We start from the raw sequence: 20,527 nt of genomic DNA, 5'->3' as shown, positions 1-20,527 counted from the left end.
AGTGGCAGAGAGTTAGTCTTGCGTAGATCGGGAGGAAGAGAATTCCATAGCTGGGGGGCAGAGCTTTCAGCCGCTCTGCCCCCCATGGTGGCAAGACTGGCAGGTGGGACGTGGAGCTGGAGAGAGGAAGTGAGAAATATCTAAGTAGAGCTGCAAAACCTTGGGAGTTACTTTGGAAAGTAACAGCCAAAATATTAAAAAGAAACAATAGGCTTATAACACAAACATTATTTTTCTCCTCAAAGGAAAATAGGGTCAGGTAGGGACACACTGCACTTGTTCCAGAAAACACAGAAAGATGTCCAATTAATACCGGATTCACACAAATAAATGCAGAGAAAGCACAGGATGCAGAACACGCACAGGCATCCAGTCGCTGAACCGCAGCAAAAGCCAAAATGAGAACTTTGCAGGCTTATCTGTGCATCTTTCCGGCAGCTGCATCACTAGACAAAACGATAAAGACTGGAAATGTGCAGCTGTCCTGCCAGTGGGGAAGATAAAAGACACAGCTGATGGGAGCCAACAGAACCAAGTTATTGTGCTTGAGTGGTTTTCAACTTGTGATTATTTGTGTCAGTTTCCGTGTCAATGGAAGTCAGGGGGGCATGCTGAGTGTGTCGAGAAAGAGCTTTTTCTCCAAACCAGGAAAAAGATGAATTCACTTTGGATCGAGTTTTCTTTGACACATTGCTGTTTTAGGGTGTCTTTTGAAGTTACACATGTGTCCATGCATGTGAAAAACATTGCACCCTCTCTTTAAAAATGCCAAAAAAAAGTCAGCGGTGTTATTGGACAATAACTACATTTCAAGGGGAGTTTGACAGGGCAATTTCCTATCTCAAACACTGGTATGAAGAGCTTGTAAAAAACACGTTTTCTTCATCTATATATTCTTTACCTTTAGATGAGAATCGGTTCAAAAGACTTATTGGTAGGAAGTACTGTATTTTTCTGCACTATGGCACACCGGAATATGAGGCCTTTGTTAAATAATTTACTTTTGAATTTATGTCACATAAAACAAGATTAAAGAGTCAGAGGTAAGTCCATCAGTCAGTCAGACTTTATTACTTGTTTGTAGAACTTGCTTGTAAACACCCTTCACCATGTTAGCTTATTAACAAATCCGGAAACCCCCAAATGTTGCAAAATGTTAAAAAACAGACTGAGACCCCTAAAAGAAAACATTACTGTGGCAACGCTAACTCCCAACACATTGCGAGACCGCTAGACGTTAGTTGCTTAGCGTAATATCAATAACATCCACAACGTGTGAGCCACACTTAAAAAACTATACTGACTAAAACAAATGTTACTGTGGCAACGCTAACTCCCAACCTAATTAGTAACATGTAAAAATTTAAAAATTCATTACTGCTAAACATTAGCTTCATTAGCATATTCACCACCAAACTGAAACTAGCAACTTATAAAAAAATACAATAAAACCATTGATACAGTCAAAGCAAACATTGCCTTTTTCTTAACACAAATGAAGGATTTTAAATCCACCTTACAGTGTGTCATATATAGTAAGTAAGGGTTAATAGCCGTCGTAGTGTGCATTATCTGAAATTAGCACACGCAGTGGAAGCCTGAACCGTCCATTGTGAAGCGGAGGACAGTTGCGTCTGCAGAGTGCGTTAATTTCTGATAATGTGCACTTCGTCGGCCATTAACCTGCTTATACCGTGGTCAAAAAAAAGAAATATTCAACCAGTTTTTAGTACTTCATTGTTGTTCTTTTCTCACAAAAAGCGGACTGTTGCGCCGCACCATGTAACAAATAGTCCGCGTCGCGCGGCACCACCGCTGCACTCAAGATTCTGCTATATAAAGCCATATAGATAGATAGATAGATAGATAGATAGATAGATAGATAGATAGATAGATAGATAGATAGATAGATAGATAGATAGATAGATAGATAGATAGATAGATAGATAGATAGATAGATAGATATGCTGATCGTCCCGATGGGTTGAATAAAGCACCAGTTCAGAGACAAAGTTCACCTCTTACCGCTTGTTTTTGGCCAAATAATGAAGCAAAAGGTTGTTTTAATGAACCCGGCGCAGTGATACAAAACATTTAAGCTAGGTGACCGGAACTTCTTTTTTTAACATGCGGTATCCTGTGGTATATCACTTTTTAATGCTCACCCAGCAGTCAATCTGAATCGACTATTCACCGGGACCATGGTATAAATGCTGATCGTCACGATGGGTTAAGGAAAGCATCATTTCAGAGAGAAAGTTCACCTCTCACCGCTTGTTTTTCTCCAGATGATGAAGCAAAAGTTTGTTTTAAAGGTTAGGGTTACGATTGTTTTCAAGCTTCGTAGTCAAAGCAATAAAGAATTTACAAAGATTTATCAAACTCATTAATACAGAAATAATTAAATGCATAAAAAACAGAAAATAAAACAAACAAAAAATACAATTAAATCCCAAATTCTTAATTGAATATAGTGGAATTAACTAAAGTTAATTAGAGCTTGATTTATTACTTGAAAGGAGTGGGAAGAAGCGATCTTATATAATCCCACCCCTACTGAGTTTATTCATTTAATAGTCTAACAGTCTTTGAAATCCGGTTCTGATCCGATAGATTCTTTTCAACTAACAAATCCAGTGCCTAGTAATGATTGATTATCTTCAGAAAACATTAATTCATGATTTCAGTAAGCAGTAACGAGACCGATATGTAATAATCATTGATTATCATTAGAACACATGATCACATTAAACCAGTTATTATTGCCACACATTGCAGATCAAGTAAAGAAAATCAATGGCTCATTGATTGTAATTAAAACCTCTCAATAATCATTACTGCACATTACAATGTAATATTCTTTGGTTGTAATTAAAAGAGCTTTGATTATTTCACCACAATCAAGTTCACACATGTATTTGGAATTATTCAAACACCTGTTGATCCTTAACTCCCCTTGTCTTTATATTGTGAAATCAGAGTTTCTTTATACATTTTCTTTTTTACATTTGGATATTTGAACATTGTTTGATCTCATAGCTTAATCAGTTCCAAAGTTTAGTGCCACACACAGGAACCTTTCTTTGTGGTTCTTATCAGTTTGATCTTGAAGTTCCTGCATCCCCTCCTTCATTTTCTAAGAACTGTTTTTGGATATTAATTGGTAACCACCCACTGGCTCTGTTTAGAAGATACGCTGTGTAAAAGTCCACAACGTCATTCAGTTTTAAAAGTCTAGATTGATAAAATAAATCGTTTGTATGATCAAGTTATCCTGCTTTATGTACAATTCTGATAACTCGTTTTTAAAGTAAAAAGAGAGGATGTTGTGAGCTCTTAAAATTATTCCCCAAAATTTCTATACAGTGTAGGTGAAATATGGTATAAATTATAAATATCTACTGTTGTATTCTAACATATGTTTAGATCTATTTATTTATGTTGATCTCCTTTAAGGATCCTGTGTTGTACAGTTTTGTTATCAGTTAAATACAAAGAAACATGTTTTTACCCATTAACTTCATATTTTTTAGCTCAAGTCTTCATCCAGTGTCAATGCTGATTGGTAGAAATGTTACATATTTAACCTGGATCAGATCTGTATTCTGCTGTATGATGCATTGCCAGGCATGTATTCTATTTTTGGTTGTGCAACCAGAACTGTTTTAATTTGATGGTTTACCCCTTGTAGTATCTTAGATGACCCCACCCTTACATTGACGTGTTCTCCCTGCCATAACAAAGGTGGATAAAGGTGGAAAGATTTCATGAAATCCATGGACACCAGTGAAGATCACAAATCATTGAAGAAAAAAGGTTCAGTGCACTGTTTAGTGGGTCTAGATGACCCAACTCCCAACGTTAAAGAGCCTAGGGTAGCACAAGGGTTACAGAAGTCTACCAGAACACGGGCTTTGTGCTCAGATGAAAACGAGCATCTTAAGACATAATAGTTGTTTTGTTAGTGGGACTACTTTACATGCTTCATGACAGCAGCAGAGACATGAAGGCCAATGTTTGTGAAAGAAAAGCTGGGGGAGTGACAAAGCAAAGATGGGACAAAGTAAGACCTGTTAAAACAAGGTGTTAGTAGTGGCTTTGTAAAGCTGCGATTTATAATTAGAAATAAGAAAATGGCTTAGATGTTTTAAAGAATCCAACATTTTTTATGATATATTATTTGATGAATTCTGGTAATGAGTTGTCAGAAAAAACAATTCAGATTACTTCTACTTTTTGCCATTTGTTTTCAATTATTTAATTTAGTATTTAGTTGTTGTTTTCTAAGCATTTTGTTCTTTTTACACCTTTAGAAAGTGTGATTATTTTTTCCAACCTCTTCCACAGTAACTAAACTTCTTTTAAAGATGGTGTCGTTTGCTGGAGAGCTAAATCACTTTGAATTCCATTTACAGCATTAGCCTTAATCCTTCTGAGAAAGCTTTCTGCATCATTTTGCAGTTTTCTTTGCGGGAATACTTATGTAATTCTGGAGGCGATTTAAGGTCAGTCAGTGATGTTGGAAGGAAAACATGTAACATAAATACCAATACCAAGAAGTAAATGACTCAAAACTAGTAATTTATTTCGCACACACAGTAAATACAAATACATTGATATCTAGAAAACAGTTGTGAAAACTGAAATAGGCAGATTTAACAAAATAGTTATTTAAAAAGGAAGTTTAAGAAAAAAAAGGAGCAATAAAAACAACTCAGCGTGGAAAATGATAGTAAATGATAAATGATACAGAAATAAAAAAAATAAACAAACATTAAAATTGATTTTCTTAGCCTAAAATGCCTGTTCCAGTTCAACCCAAAAAGTGTTCATTTGGGTTGTGTTCACAGTTATTCATCTTGCATATTTTAATTAGTAATTGCATATTGCTAATGCAAACTATTGATATAATATTGTTGGATGTCGTACACTGGTTAAAGCCTTAGTCACAACTGCCATTATGTGTGGACACAGGGTGTCTGCGGCTGAAAACTGGGCAAACCTGTGTGGGACATGCAGGAAAACGGAAAAAATCTTCACAGGCGGCAGGTCACAAATCCTTTGAACTGCACAAAGAGCCTGCTAGTGCTGTAAAGGTGAAGGGCAGGCTTCATAAGAAAGTCCTACCAGAGTTTTTATGTCACATTCAGACCCTGTGCTGGCCTGGGTCGATAAAGAGCCAGTACACTTCGTACAATACTGTCACCATCATCAGGAGTGCAAACAACTTACCTTATCCTTATAAATACTTCGAAATACACACACAACGATGGTACTTTCTATCTTTATGACGTCCTGTCGGTAGCTTAGCCTAACGAACATCATCTGAACTATAAATCTTTTGTCTAAGTGGCTTCCATTCATGTGGCTCCCACTTAAATGAGTGGGGAAATGTTTCAAAAAAGATGATTTTAAGTTCAGATGCCGTGACTTAATATAAATGGGAACTATCCTCAACACCTGCTGATGCAGGTCATCATTTATCAGGAACATTTGGGTCATATGAAAAAGTGAAGAAGTGACACCTCAAAGTGGGTTAAATTCCATTAAAAATATTTTACAGCCATCCTGGAGATCCTAACTGATGCTATAACTTTAGAACTAAGGCAATACCAAGGGTAGATCCTACTAGGATAATTCCAATAGAAATGATGTGTCATTTTCTACACATGTATTTACCTGAACGTTTATATTTATCAGCACACCTGTGGAGCAAAGTTCGATTTACAGCACTATGAGAGTACTTAGCAAAATGATGGCTGGATGCCAGGATGCTGAACAAAAATGACCTCCAGACCCTGTGGGGGGCTTAATTCCTCCAGTCCTCAAACATTTGCTCTGATTTTATTCTGAAAAGCTGATCTGCTGAGTAAAATGTGAACAAAAAGATAAAAAAGCTGGTTTTCCAGTGTAGCAAAGTTGTGTGTATTTATATAGCAGAATAGAAAACAAACCCCTTAAAAAGAAGCAATAATTATTAGAAAGCTCTGTCTGCTTTTGCTTTGCTTTGCTATGCATCCACAAATTTGCCCCATGTGTAGCAGTCTTTGTGTTGTGCCCCAGAACTGAGGAGACCAGCTGCTGCAGTTTTTGGATGAGTATTGTTGTTCCTCTCCAGAGTGATGAAGTATTCAGACTGTGATAGTCTGGGGTTTTCACTTCTGCAGCTCTTTTTTTTCTGTGACAGTATTAGTAACTTTTTTGTCAATGAAAGGCTTTGAAGTTTCTTGGACTGTAAAAAATCTCTTGTTATTTTCTATGTTGGAGAGAAATCAGATCAAATCAAATCAACACACTTAGGATGAATTCTCAGAAAAGGCACATAAATTCCTTTCATTTTCACTCAATTTCAAGTTTTTCAAAACAAAATATGAATTCGTATTTGATAACCTGACTCTCTTACGTCTGAGGGGAGCAGATTTTCTAGCCTATATACAATAATTTTATGATAAAGCTAAAATTGCTTGCTTTTTGTCTGGTGCATAAAAAATGTAAGCTGGGATTTTTGAGAGTATTTTTGTAATTCCCAAAACAAAAAAATTATGAAAAGTTTGCTTTTGAATGTGGCTTGTGTGCACATTTTCCAGTTAGTTTTATGCATATACATATGTATGTAAATCTTCTGATAAAGTACTTTTATATTTGAACATTTTGAATTGTTCTGTAGCTTTTGTTAACTTTATTCAATGGACTTTTAGGGCCACCAAAAGAAAAAAGTAAAATAACGAGTTTTAATGTCATTCATATACAAGAAAAGCTCATAAAAAGACACGTTTTTTGCGTAAATTTATGAGATTAAAGTCGAAGTGAGCTTACGGAGGAGCAAGTGAACGCCGCGCAGCAGATCGATTAACCTTTGTTTAAAAGGTGAGTTGAAGGTTTATTGATAACGTACAAAATGTTTGGAAGCTCATTTGTTTGATGTACGATTTATTCATGTTTTATTTGTTGATGGGTGGTTTGCTCTCTGCAGCCGTTAATGAAGCCATCGCTACACTAACAATAATTTGATTTTGAGTCACCAAAAAGTTCAGAATTTCTTTTGTCTTTAAAACCCATTTGGAATAAAAGCTTTACAAAATGCTCCACATCTTTGATCGTCAACCAACGCTCGGCCTCCCGGCCGTCCTCCGGACCTACTTCGCCGGACCGCTCGACCTCCCGGCCGTCCTCCGGACCTACTTCGCCGGACCGCTCGGCCTCCCGGCCGTCCTCCGGATTCTTCTCGGCCTTGCTGGCGTGCCGAGCCCGGCCTCCATGAACTTCATTGTCTGTCACTGTTAGTCTCACGGGCCCCCTCCTCCTTGGTGGCCGGTTGGAACCTCGGAGCGGTTTCTTGAGGGGGGGGTACTGTCATAGTTTGAGTTTGTTTTGTCTTGGTTTTTGCTTTAGTTCTTGTTCTGTCTTGTTTGGTTCTGTTTCCTGTTTTATTTTGAAAGGGTTCCTGTCTTGTCTTGTCTTCAGTTGTACTTCCTTGGTCCCCATCTGCCCTGATCGTGTTCACCTGTGTCTTGTCTGCCCTGTCTGTATATAAGTATTGTCTCTGCCTTCCTCTTGTGCTGGTCCATTAACGTCTTCATGCCTCGTCGTCCTGTCATGCCACGTTCCATGTTTCATGCCACGCCACAGTGAGTTTTGTTTTGTTTTGTGATCCTGCTCTGCAGCGCTTTTTGTTATTAAAACCCTCTAGCCTTGGAACTGTTTGCCTCCCGTCTCTGCATTTGGGTCCTACCGGCTCTCGAGCCCCCCTCCACATGACAGCCCTAAAACTCTGTCGTAGATTGACTAAAACACAAATGAATGTCAGAATAACTTTTTGCACCTAAGCAAAGGTCAATGTTTCTGTAGTGCATCATGGGGAGTCACATACAGGGAAAATAAAACACAAAGTAGAATTAACAAGATAATTAATTTTAATTTAGCATATGGCCCCCAGGCCATAGTTTGTCCACTCCTGCCCCTAGAGACTAGAATGTTTTTTTTAAAATAAGTATTCTTCATAACACTATTTTCCTCACCCCATTGGCAAATATTTTTGCTCATATTAAAGTGATTTCTTTAAATGTAAATAATTTTTGACTTATTTCTAGGGTGCCTATTTAGAATAGAGCAATTTTGTACGCTCATACTTGTTGCAAAGGCAATAAAGGCAATTCATCGAGGACACACTACGTATTAGTTGTATTGTTTGTTATTAAAAAAAACGTTGTTTTTTAAGATTACTGGATACAACTTGTTGATAAAGTGACTTTTGTATTGCCTGTTTTAATCAAAGATGAAAGATCTTATCAAATACATCTATTTATCAAACAGAGGTGTTGTTTAATGCTTAGCAATGCCATCATCTTGGGTTTCAGATTCAAATGTTTCAGATTGTTGTGATAAAGGAATAATCTGACAGACTTTTTCTCTTGGCGTCTTTGGACCTTTGGTTTAAGGTTTTACCGTTAATCTAGTGCATCTGGATGTCTTTCCTAACATAATCCAGGTCTAACATGATGCTGAGATCTGAGGGTTGGCAAAGAACCGGACCATCTGCTCATGGGCTCTTTGTTCTTAGGCTGTAAGACATTTTTAATCTGCCTGTGTCACATTATAGCAATGAGTTTATTTGGAATCACGGGAGACCGACCTTAATGATAATGATCACAACTTTTAACTGTAATCTGTCTATAACTTGTTAAAAATTATAGTTACTCACCAGATATGTTCATTTTGCCAATGATTCCAATGCCTTGCAATCCTTAGACTGTCATTTTCTGGCCCGTCTTTTCAGGATTTGCTACAAGATTCTGTTTTAGGTTGCTTTCCTTTTTCAGGTACTAAACACTGGCTTACGAACACTTCTTAACGGGTTGCAACAACAAAAGAAAAAACAGTTGCTTATATGAAAAAAATTTTTTATCAAGCGGTGGCCGGGCCGGGCTCAAGGTCTGGAATGAAAAGTATAAGGAACAAAAGCAGTCAGTAAAATGAAAAAAAACTTTCTAGACCACTTCTAATGTTAAAAGACCGAAAATCTGTCTTCTTCGGATTAATCTTAAGGAATGTTCTTAAATGTGGGATCAATTCAAGTTCTCTTATCATTATTATTCTGGTCTGCAGCAGTCCTGGACTACGTATCATACACCTGGTGACACAGGAACCAGCTACTAGATGGTTAGATGGTTTCGCCCCATACCCAGGTCTGACAACCGATTTGCACGTCAGGACCGCTGCGGGCCTCCAGCAGAGTTTCCTCTAGCTTCGCCCTGCCCAGCCATAGTTCACCATCTTTCAGGTCCTATGCCCAAATGAATTTTGGGTATAGTAAACAGCCCCCTTGAAAAAAATTTCTTCAAAAAAGAAAACTTTTGTTTAAGTGACCTCCACAAAATGTCATCCACACCATCAGGTTAAGTCTAAAACCACAACCAAAGTGTCATTGACCTTTGACCTTGGGAAGTGGCCACATTTAAAAATCACCTTTAGTATCCTCTACACATTTATAGTCCTCCAAAGGCATTTCAATCTATTACTTCCTAACTACTAGAGTATCTTTGGGAAGCTTCTTTGGAAAAAAGGTTAGAATTAGAAATTGTAGATCTTGAACAACTTTAGTGCGGCGAGCTCGCAAATATGGCATTTCCTGTGCTGTTTACACATTTTCTTTCAGCAGAATATTACAAAATAGTAATTCATGAATTGTTTGCTCAAGCTCAACAAAATGACATAACATACAATACGAACATATTGGGGATATGGGACGTGGTTAACCAAAAACCTCCGTCACCAAGAAAATCCAGGAATTTCCTTTAGTCGGCTTTTCTAAAAAGGACATTCACCTGTTTGTTCCTCCCAGGTGAGCACAACACAAAATGGTTGCTATGGTGATAAAACCAACAGAAAAGACAGAATTTAGAAAAAAAGTGCTTTTTGAGGAATATGTCATATTCAGCTCTGAGCTGGGGAGGACACGGCACAAGTAGCAGCCACTCAGCCAGTGAGAATGGGTCAAAGGGGAGTGGTGATGGCGAGTAGCCCATGTGAGCATGCTCACAGCTTTAACAATATTCTAAATATTGGTAATGATAATATATACTAGGATGCCTTTGACACAAAATATGTAGAATTGGTTTACTGACCATGCACTTTAACATCAGCAAGAATCTTTGGAAGCTCTTAAAGAAGAGAAGAAGTTCCTGGTCTTCTGTGCGTCTTTGTGTGGTTTGTTTTGGTTTTCAAATCCAGTCTCAGGAGATGCGGAAAACGTAGAGCTCGTCCAATTGTGGTGCTTAGCGACTGAGCTTTGGCAGGGTTTTACCAAAATTGCATTGTTTGTTCTTCCACATTTTGTTGTGACAACCTCCAGCGGGTTTTGTTTATGCACTCTTTTAAATTTCCCAGGCATAGATAATCATATTCTAATCCAGATTAAAGTTTTCTCTTTTCCTTTCTGCCAAAACAAAGGACAAAGACAAAGACAAAGACAAAAAGAAAGATCATGTTTTGTCCATTGTAGCAATATTGAGAATTTTAAGAAAACCCTATATTGTTTCTTTAAAAACAACATTTCTGCAATTTGGTTTAAGGTTATCTAAATTTAAAATCTGTTTCAGGCCTTTTCTTGAAATATAAACCTATATAGGATTGAGTGAACTTTACAAAAGATCTCAAAAATCCATGAGCCTGCCCAAATTGATGTCTCACTAAGAGCATAGAATGACACAACTGTGTGTACGCTGCTCCGTTTTATTTACTTTCCTCTCAAGATCATTGACTGTCATTAACTTTTATTTTTCATCCATGCAGCTTATTCCTACTTAGCTGCATTTACTACAGAATTGCAAGATTGGAAGCAGTTCAAGCTTTTGACTTTGGATTTTGGTGGTTCATGGTTTTTTCTTTTGATTGTAACCCTTGTGCTATCCTAGGCACTTTAACATTGGGAGTGGGGTCATCTAGACCCCACAAGACAGTGTGCTGAACCTTTTTTCTTCAATGATTTGTGATCTTCACAATGGATTACATGAAATCCTCTCCACCTTTATCCACCTTTGTCATGGTAGGGAGAACACATCAATGTAAGGATCGGGTCATCTGGACCCCATAGGATAGCACAAGCGTTTTTAAAGCCCAAAGAGGAGCACTCATCCTAACATGGCACCGTTTGCCAGTCACACCATGGCTGTTAGTTTGCACGCACCAAAAGATATACTAAACTATTTTAGAACCATTCTATTGTTTATTGCATTTAATCTCTTTTGTGGAGCTCTGGTCAGACTGTTTAGCTGTGCTTTTTTATGACTGAACACACAGATAAGAAAATATATTTATTATTCACCTGTAAAGGATAAAGTTGCTCAGTTTGGTCTAACACTTCAGGAGCTTTTAAAGTCCCCCTGTGATTATCTTTTGATCTATATTAAAAGCATTCCTCTTTTAATTTTGATTATGGCTTTTTCTGCCAAAATAAAAAAAACTTGTGTTATTTTCAAGGACATAATTTCTGCAGAGCGGCAGTAGTTTATTAGAAATTTACCTCTGAGTTGTGGACTGAACTGTGAATGCGGAGCCTTCCCCTACTTCCCATCATCCATCTGTTTATGTGCACTCCTGCTAGTTACAGCCCCTCACACCCCCAATATAACATTTCTGGTGCAACAAAATGGCAAGCACTCATGGAGCTATCAAGCCGTTCAGTTTTTATCCAAATGCCAAATCAGACGAGGAAAACAAAGACGTACATGGATCTAGTTGTCCACAAGTAGATGCATTGGAATGAGGAGTTTTTTCAACAGCATTTTTATCCTCTGCTCCTTTCTTATAACGATTTGTAAAAAGAAATACTCAGAAAATACAATTTTAAGATTAATTACCTAAATATATATCCTCCTGCATTGGAAAAACGCAATAAGAATATGCTAAAAACACCCAAAAACACAATTTTCATCAGAGTGGGTCTAAAGCAGTCTATTTGCCTTTATTTTTTGACATAAATATTTTTTTTTTCATACAGGCAATCATTATGACATTCACTTAGCACTCTTAGCATACCATAATAATAACTTTCACTGAAGCATGTAAACTGAGCAAAAACAGGTAGATGATCAAAGCAAGGGCACAGGAAGCAGTGCCCGACCGTCGGGCTATGAAGGTGGACATCCTTCATTCACGGCCAACGCTGTTCCGCTCTGCAGACGATGAATGCTCGCCGGCCGTCATTTCAGACACACGTGCTCTCTTTGTTCTCCATGCTGCTTCAATGCAGCAGAAAATAGGTGGTGGGGGGGCAGCATTCAGCAGATACATCACGCTCATGTAGCACAGACATCGGCGCTTCTTTGACATGCTCCCAGCACAGTCAGCAGTATGCCAGAGAAACTGGCCAGATTTGTGCTGTGCTGGAGTTTTTGTCTCTAGAAAGCACAGCATCCCCCCCAAATCAGAAAAAGAGAGAGAGAAGAAAAATCAGAAAATGTGCTTTTAATTTTCTACTGGATTAGGTAGAAGTTGTTGTTTTTTCTATAAAGTTTGATTGCTGGAAAAATAGGAACATGCAAAAGAAAAAGAAAAGAAATTGAAAATTCTTCTTTTACTTGGATATTTCAGCTTTTATTTTCATTTTTGGGAAATGCAGCTGCAGATAATTAGGCCTGTTCACAAAAAGCAGTCAGTGGGTTAAAAATACATTTTCAAATGAACAGGAATGAGTTACTGCTTATGTCCACATGATGGCGGTCTTTCATTAAACTTGAAAAAGGATCTTTTATGCAACATTCTGGCACCAAGCACTATTTGAAAAGGGTTTTCCTTGTTGTTGTGTGATTATCACAGTTTAAAACACATAAATAGTCAAAAATGCATTGGTTTGTAGATCTGTTTGTGTTGTTGTGGTCTCGTTTGGTCTGCTACTGATTGAAGAAACCATTAGAAGTCATCCCAAATGTTCACACTGATGACTTTCTGTCGTCTGATTTGACCAATTTGAAAATACAAGTATAATCTGTAGTTAGTTTAAACTCAATGGAAAAAACAAACGGTCAAAAACAAACAGCAACTTTCTTGAAACTGTGTTTGTCTCAGCAGGAAGGAGTAGATTTACCAAAAAGAAATAATTAGGAAAATTGCTTGCTGATGAAAATTCTCATCATTTTGATTTCAGAGTGTTTCAAACATGAGGAAAGGTATCATTTGGACTTCCAATCCTTTGTTTTTCTGCTTTCCGCTCAAAGTTAATGAATGAATGACTCATCATGTCGATCTGATTTGAAAGGCTGTTTGTGTCTCATTGTGTCTTTGTGAAGAGTTTTAGCCACAGCAGAGAGGAAAACATTTTACTCCCATCCTTCCAGACTGCTTATGGTGACACTCTTGTACATCCGTTTCCAGTGAATAAGTTGAAAAGAACTGAAAACAGAAGGCAAAAAGCTTGCCTCTTTACCTCATGCATCTGATTGCCAATCATCTGTCGTCATCTATCCTGCCGCATCGCCGCCTTTTTTCACGCAGTTCTACACACCATCTGTCAAAAACGGAGAAAAGGAGCGTCGTAACTATTGCAGTTTAACATTTGCATCCTGCAAATATTGACAAGGTCCTGTGAGGGATGTTCTGCTCAAATAATCCGTCACAGCAGATGAAATTGTGGCAGTGTTAAATTTAGATCATTTCATGAACACCGTTCTTTCCCCTCCTTTAGAGGTTCCTGTCTGCTGCTCAAGCTTCTAGCAAACGTTCAAACCACTTTTGATCCTCTATCTGGAAAAAAAACAACAACAACAACAAAAGTGCGTTGCTTTTCATGTGTGACTGTTGCAAAGTCTTAAACATTCATTTATTCATGAGCCTAACGTATTTTGCAAATTGCATCCTTTAAAAAGTTAGCCTAACTTAACTATTTAAACATATTTTTGATGACCATCGTTTCTACGCTATAAGCAGCACATTAAACCCTTCAATTAAAAAAAATAATCACCTTATGTATTGATTCATTCTGGTTGTGTTTGCTGATGTCGAAGTGATTCTGAGAGCTACACGGCGATCTGTCAAAATGTTTGGTTGGGTGTTTTTATGAATGCTCTAACGCAGAAAACATGTAGCTGTGCTTTTTTTTATGCTATCAAGGTTGGAAGCTAGCATAGTCACAGCAACCTTTCTTTTTGGAGATATCATTCTGTTTTTGTCACGTGTTGTAAACAAGGTTGGGAGTCATAGGTATTGTGAACACGCTTACGCAGCTAACATGTAGCGTGTTACAGACAAGCTCTAGCGTTACTGAACGCAGGTAATAAAGTCTGACTGACTGACCCACTATTTTCATCTCAATTGATGCGTCTTATATACGACATAAGTACAAACGTAGACCATTCATTGACGGTCCGTCTTATAATCTCGTGCGGAAAATAAGGTTCTATAAAAATAATTTTTCTTCCTCAGGTATGACTTTTTTTTTATGCTCTATAGATTAAATAAAGTAATTTTTTTTGGAAACATTTCTCAAAAAAGGTAAATTTGGACCATCTACAAAGACTATAAAGTGTAATTGAACGGAGAGCTCACTATTCCCCGTTACACTCAGCGAGCCTTTAACCCTTGTGCTATCCCACTTTAACATTGGGAGTTGGGTCATCTAGACCCACTAGACAGTGCTCTGAACCTCTTTTCTTAAATGATTTGTGATCTTCACTGGTGTCCATGGATTACATGAAATCTTTCCACCTTTATCCACCTGTGTCATGGTAGGGAGAACACGTCAAAGTAAGGGTGGGGTCATCTAAGATAGCACAAGGGTTACACTGTCTGGTCAGAAAATGCCTCATGGCAGCAGAGGCTGGAAAGCGCCAGCCCAGAATGCCGTCACCGCCTCTTATCAAACGACAAGTCAGCCGCTTTCCTCTGAGCTGGACAAATGTGCTCCTTAAAGATACAGCGCACCACTCATTTCTGTTATTCTTGTTCCAAGTTGCTTTTGACATTCGGACAGAAACAGGTACGCTCCAAAGAATTACCAGAGAAAAACGTCTGTAGCGCTAAAGACTAGGCGTTCTGAGGATTGGAGCATGTTTCTAACTTTGCTGCAAAGCTACAGACAAGCCTTTTCATTTCAAAGACATTTCTGCAATAACATCAAAGTTTTCACACCTATTCCAGATGTCCACATCTGTAGACTCGGAAAATCGTGACTTGACTTCATAGCAAAGAGCCCCCCCCCCAAAAAAGAAAAAGATTTAAAGAAACATACTGCCTCATCTTTTAGATGTTTTTGGACAAATCTCTCCAGGAAGCCTGGGAAGAGTAACTCTTTTATCGTAAATGTGGTTTATTGAAACCAGACATCTGCCCCGCCGAATCTGCTCTTCAAGTCTTAAGCTCTACACATCGGGCATCAGACACTGTATCAAAAACAAGCTAAACTTTCATTATTGAACACGCAAATATCCCAAAATGTTCACAATGGACAAGCAGGGGAGGGTTTCTTCTTTTTCTACTGTTTACTAGCGCAGGTCCACCTACAGTTGGAAAAGGTTTGGTGTGAAATTATTGATTATTTTCAAAGGGGTTGGCACTTTCACAAATCAAATTGAAAGGGACTCCTACCAAATCGGAGTCCTTGATTGGTCAAAACTATACTCTAAAAACACGAGTTATGAACATTAAAGCTGAAAAGGCACCTTTATGAGCGTTTACATAGACTTTTCATTGGAAGCGGTGGCTTGAGTTGCAGAAGGTAGTGTGAACAGAGCTTCAAATGAAAATGTTTTATCATTTATACATGTACAGTATTATTCAAAACATCTGAGACAGGATTTGTTCTTCGAATCTTTTCTTTCGCACTTTTCGAAACACCAAGAGGAAATGCTTTTGAGTAAGTTTCCTGTGGAGTCCAAAAAATAGGTCTATATAAAATGTTAGATATTTGGGTGGGTGTGCCCACTCTTTTTCCTGAATAAGAAAATGGTCAAAAAAAGCACTAATTACTATGCAAGCTGCCTTCATTAAAATACAAATTTAAAGAACCTGATATATGCGCAACATGATTTCTGTTTGCATGTAATATTGACTGCTGGAAAACTCTTACAACATCAAAGGCTTTTTTTTCTGAATCTGGAATGAAAGCAAGCCTGAGTTTGTCATCCTCAGCCTCCTCATCTCCACCAGCATAACCACAGAAACCCTGAAGACATCCACCAAAAAAATATCTGGCACGATCTCGTTCTCCTTTCAGTTGTATTTCTGTTTGTTGTTTTTCATTTCTTTTCGCAGTTTAAGTATAACCCTGCACATCCCAGATCTTTCATTACATGGAAACAGCTGTGGAGTTCAGCACCGGAGCAGCTGAAAAAAGAGAGCAGCCTTTTAAAAAAAATCCTGTCAGGCGATTGGGCCAAACTCCTGTTGAGGGCACGGAAACATCTTTGTAATCAGGAAAAACCTCCAGTGCTGTCCTCGGCTCCTCTTTCACAGAGGAAATAATCTTCAGGTCAAATATAACTGCAGCAATAGTAGTATCTGTGTTAAACTCCTCCAGAGCTGCCTCTGCCGGCTGTCATCACAGGATGATGAACGGCTTCCTCCACTGGATCTGGGAGTTGAATTTATATAGATGTTTAAGGTTATGTAACTTCCTCACATCCGACAGGTTTAGTCATGTGACTTCAAATATAATGTCAAATTTATAAGGTAAAAATGTAAGCTGCTTAATGCTCTTCCAAATGTAAATACGTTAATGCAAGTTGCATGTTTTACAGCAGACTGGAGCCTTGAACAGATTGAAGCAGGTAGAGAATGATGCTTTGCATAAGGGAACGGCCTATGAATAATGAAGAAATACTGCAGTTCTTGTCAATAAGGAAGATCTGTGAACTTTGGGCTGCTGTTATTTCACTCTAGGCCAGGCATAATCACGCCTTCAGTCTGAACCAATAGCACCTCTATTCTTGCCAATCACAATCATATCTCATTTTTAAGTTATTGGATGTGTATTTGGATTGTATTCTGCATTTCACATGGTGTCGCCAGTCTTCCTCCACCATGTGCTCCACCAGGTGTAATGTTTTGCCATTGCGTCTAGACTCTGGAGTTAATCATAATTGGATTGCTCCCTGTTGCTCCAATTGTAGGGGCATTTGAAGCTGTAGTGGTGTCTGGTAGTTTTCTTTTATCCCTTGTGCTATCCTAGGCACTTTAATGTTGGGAGTTGGGTCAATAATTTGTGATCTTCACTGGTGTCCATGGATCACATGAAATCTTTCCACCTTTCTCCACCTTTGTCATGGTAGGAATAACACGTCAAAGTAAGGGTGGGGTCATCTAAGATAGCACAAGGGTTAAAGAGGAGCTGTGGGTGTTGGCTTTCCCTCTGCTGGTTGGGTGAGCCGCGTCATGCTTGTGACATGGAGGACAAACGCATTTCTTCACGTTCGGCGCTCTGAAGCAAGTATTGTAAGTATTGACTTTTGTTTTTGCATGACTATAAAATTCTAAAACCGATGCTTCATAATGCTGGACGCTAACGTTAATGACCAGCGACTATTTGTGACATCATCAAGTGGTGGTAACCTCCGAATCTGAACACTTTTTTTTCAATGTATCTCTCCTCTGAGAGGGATAAAGATAGGGAGAATCCGTATGGGTAGGGAAGCAATTCGGATTTGACCATAGTGTGTGTTCATCCCACACATGCATGTCCAGAGCTTAAACGCCAAAGATATTCACACTTACCGTACCTTCCGCACAATAAGTTGTACCTGATTATGAGGTCAAAAAAAGGTATATTTATATCATATGTAAGGCAAAAATCTTTCTCCCTGTGGTTGTTTTGACATGCTTACAAACCAAAATCTTCACCTTTCAAATACCAAAATCAAAACATGAAAATATGCATTTTAAAAGACAAGAGACTGAGTATTGATTTTTTTCGCCTGACAGTTTCGGTTTGGGTTTTTCAGAACAGTATTGTGTGTAGTTCAATGAAAACCTCATTTCACAGAGCTTTCTTATCAGAATGAGCAGCTGGGAACAGTCAGCTACAGTGACATTGTTTTAACAAACATATGACGTTGGCTTCAGAAGTGGCCCAGCTGCTGCATATAAAATCTGCCACCAATATTTCACAGCAAAATCAATGGGCGCTTGCTGAAAAGGCCTACAGGCTTTTGTTTACTTGTGTCCAAACAGTCTTAGCAATAGTGACCAGACAATACAGGGCTTGATCAAATGACCACTGTTGCCTTTCCCATCTCTCCTGAGGCAACTGACCCCACTGCCAAAGCAGAGCCATGGCGAGGCACACATGCACAAACATCAGCTGTGCACTGCCATCTCAAACTTGTCGAAAGAAATTGCCTGCCAACTTGTTATGTCTACAATAAAATGCCTGTGTCAGGAAAGAAAAGCCACATCTCAGTGGCTCCCTTTAAGCAGTTTCAAATGACATGAGTTGTTTTTGATTCTTTTTCCAAATGAGTAGATTTTAATATTATCTACTGTGTTTTTTTGGACTACAGGTTGCTTTATGGTAAAAGTCACAGCAGCAGCAAGAAGAATAATAAGGAAGAAAAAAATCATATATAAGTCACACTTTTGGGAGAAATTTGTTTAACAAAAGATGGGAATAAAAACAAACATTTATCTTAAAAAGTGAGTGATAATTACAGAAAAAACTCATAATGATAGACTGAATATATGCACGTCTTATTACCATCATACGTTGATGCTTATATAGCTGCATGAAACAGGAGGAATCTAGTATATTAGCGCAACATATAAACAACTCCTATATTTATGATCATTTAATCATCATTTAGTTCTCCATGCCTTTGTTTGGTGCAGCGCGAGCCATGCATTGCCCCCCTTCCCTCTCCCCTATGGGGGAGTGGGAGTGATTCCAGATTCCAGGTTGGCTCATCCGTGGTCCTGTACTTGGCCGTGGACCTCGCCTCTGGCTCGTCTAGCGCCCCCAGCCGGGGGCTGTAATATTAGGCTATAAAAATAAAATTGAATTATTCAGATAACCATAAAGAAATCCTAACAAGTCAACTAATCTCTTTATATCACTTCAAATCACTGAATCTGTTGAAATCTTCATCATCTGTGTCATTTTGGAACAAGTCCACTGAGCCTGGCGCTTCTACTTCTTCTGTGCTGCTGTCAGTAGCAAATACACCCACACCTACAGTGCCCTCTAGTGGTTCTTGAAAACAATGAACACATAAAGCTTTTTTTTTTTTTTTGATTGCATATAAGTCGCACCTGAGCATAAGTCATACCCCTGGGCAAACTATGCAAGAAATTGCAACTTTTAAGGTTGATCCGATAACAAACAAATATTTGTTTTGGTGTTTTAGAAACAAATCCAGTCACCAATCGTGATTTTACGTTATCCTGATAGGCCACGGAAACTAAAAATGTCACACAAAAAATGTGATGACTAAAACTGACCAACATCTTTTTAAGTGGCATTTAAAGCTTTAAATATCAGTCACGTAATTTTCCATCTTCATACCTGGTGGGTTTTCAATCCTCCAATGCCATCCGAATTCTTCCAGCGTTCCCTTTCATCTCGTTTTATTTCTCACACAGAGCATAACTTATTTCCTTTAGATTAGCTTGTAGTTGGTAAAATGAGTCATAAGTCTCTTTTATGTCGCATTGGTGCAGAGTGCATTGCCTTTTCCAACTGTCTAAATAACTCTTCCCCTCTCTTTGTTTTATTGTGTAGCTGTGTGCCACCATTCATTTTTTTACTTTATTTTTTCTGTGTGTACGGCTGTTTGTCTCACAGATTTAGAGTCGAAGCAGGATGAATGTTCCTGTAAGGGGTGCTTGTCAGAATCGGATGAAAATCTATTAAAAACAGAGAATAAATGACTTTATTATGGAAAACAGAATATGCAAGCGGCTGTGCGATGTAAAATATGAATGGCTTTTTAGAACGCTAAGCTCTTGTCTCATATCTTTCAGAGGCCAGGAGTCCTTTCATGTCCACCACCACCCTCTAAATCCTCAGCGCTCTAATCTCCCGTAACCACTTCCTGACTGCTGAGCCATCCTGGTACTGCCAGCATGGGGATGCCAGCCAAAAAAACACCCATTAGCACTGTTAAGCCGCAGCATCTTACCCCCAAAACTCCCTCCTTGCAGGAAAGGTGAGTTTCTTTGATTATTACCTGACTTCCCACTGTGGGCATTGATAATCCCATACTTTGGCAAGAAATCTGAAACATAATCCAGCCCCAACTACGGCTAAACTGAAAGGAGGATGCTGCTACAAGAAAATTCCTTTTCGAGAGGATAAATTGTCATAAGTGGCATGTGCAAACAATTACTAAATTGGCATTTCTTCTGGTTTTCTGTATTCTTCCAGACTGTGGGATTATAAAATCCAGGTTAACAAGTCTTCTCAGCAAACCCATCATTTTCACTCCCCACATTTTTTGTTTCTCCTTCTCATCTCCTTTCCTATCATTTTTGCTCTCTTCTGGTCCTGCCACCTATACCCCAGTTGGCCAAAGCAAACTGAATCACTCCAAAAAAACAGGAAAAC

The sequence above is a fragment of the Oryzias latipes genome, chromosome 3 (assembly GCF_053564925.1).
Source record: "Oryzias latipes strain Hd-rR chromosome 3, Olatipes_Hd-rR_3.1".
Lineage (NCBI taxonomy): Eukaryota > Metazoa > Chordata > Actinopteri > Beloniformes > Adrianichthyidae > Oryzias > Oryzias latipes.
This window is presented reverse-complemented; position numbering follows the sequence as displayed.